A 1,444-nucleotide genomic window follows, 5' to 3' on the forward strand; every position below is an offset into this window, starting at 1 on the left:
TAGAATTCAAAAATCGATAGTGTATTTATTTTATTTTTTGGTAATATGTCGGGTTTTTTCTTACTATACTTTTATCTTCTTTTTTGGATCTAACAAAAATTTGAGGAAAAAGTGGCTTAAATTTACACATAAAAAATAAAAATACACCTTTTTTCAAACAAAAGTTGCTCAAATTTACAAAAGAAATAATCTTGAGTTGTTTCAAATAAAAAAAATATCATAAATGCATTTCATTTAAACCCAATTCATGTTATTTTAGATTTGAAACAATTCAATTAAAAATTTGTCAAAAACAAACTATTTTAATGAAATAAAAAACATTTACATAAATAAACAATATTGACTTTTGTAAAACTTATTTTTTTAATTTCAACAAAAATCACATTGAAAACAAATTAATATTAATTAATTGCAATATTTAAACTTATAATCTTTAAAAATGATTACATGTCTGTTATCAATAAAACAGATAAGCTCATTGTTAATTTATTAAGAGAAGGGAAATCATTTTCTTTTATTACCAAAACACTTCATGTATCACCAAACAGAGTTTCTTATAACAAAAAGAAAATTGAAACAATGAAGAGTTAATTCCAAAAACTATAGGCAGACCTTCAATTATGACACAACAAAAAATAATAACTTTGATCAAAAAAACTTCTATTAATCCAGAATCAACGTGTTGTGATTTGGCTAAATGTATAAATGTATCAAAATCAACAATTCAAAGATACAGAAAAATAAACGGGTTTAAATATGGCAAACTAAAGAAATCTCCATTTTTAACAAAAGTTAACATTAATAAAAGATTAATTTTTTGCAAAAAGGCGGTACTAAAGAAAAATTATAAAAAATGGAAAGAGGCTATTACAAGTGATGAGTCGAGATTTGGATTGTTTTCTGATAATGGAAACTATTGGTATCACAAAAGCAGGGAAATGAGATATAACAGAATAAATTCATTTAATATTGGAAATCAAACTTTACTTATTAAAAAGAACAATAAGATGTTTAAATCAATGTTTTTAACACTTCCAAAACACAACAATTCACTGATGGTTTGGGGAGCAATCGGAAATAATTACAAATCACAGTTGTTACTATGTGACAACAGACTTAATGCAATTGGCTATCAACACATGCTTGAAAGTAATAAAGTGTTTGATGATATTAGACGAGAACGCAACAAACAAATAGTCTATTTCCAAGAAGATGGTGCCAAGCCACACACAGGAAAAACGACATTGATTTTTTTTAGAGAACAATAAAGTGAGATTGACTGGGTGGCCTCCTTCAAGTCCGTATTTATCACCAATTGAAAACGTTTGGTCGATACTTCAAAATAGAATTAGAAAAAAGAAAAAAATATTTTAAAAACAAAAAGAGTTTGTTTAGAGTGCTGAAGAAAGAATGGGAATCGATACTAATGGATACAATTAACAAT

The sequence above is a fragment of the Entamoeba invadens genome (assembly GCF_000330505.1).
Source record: "Entamoeba invadens IP1 unplaced genomic scaffold scaff_1105074725423, whole genome shotgun sequence".
Taxonomy (NCBI): Eukaryota; Evosea; order Mastigamoebida; family Endamoebidae; genus Entamoeba; species Entamoeba invadens.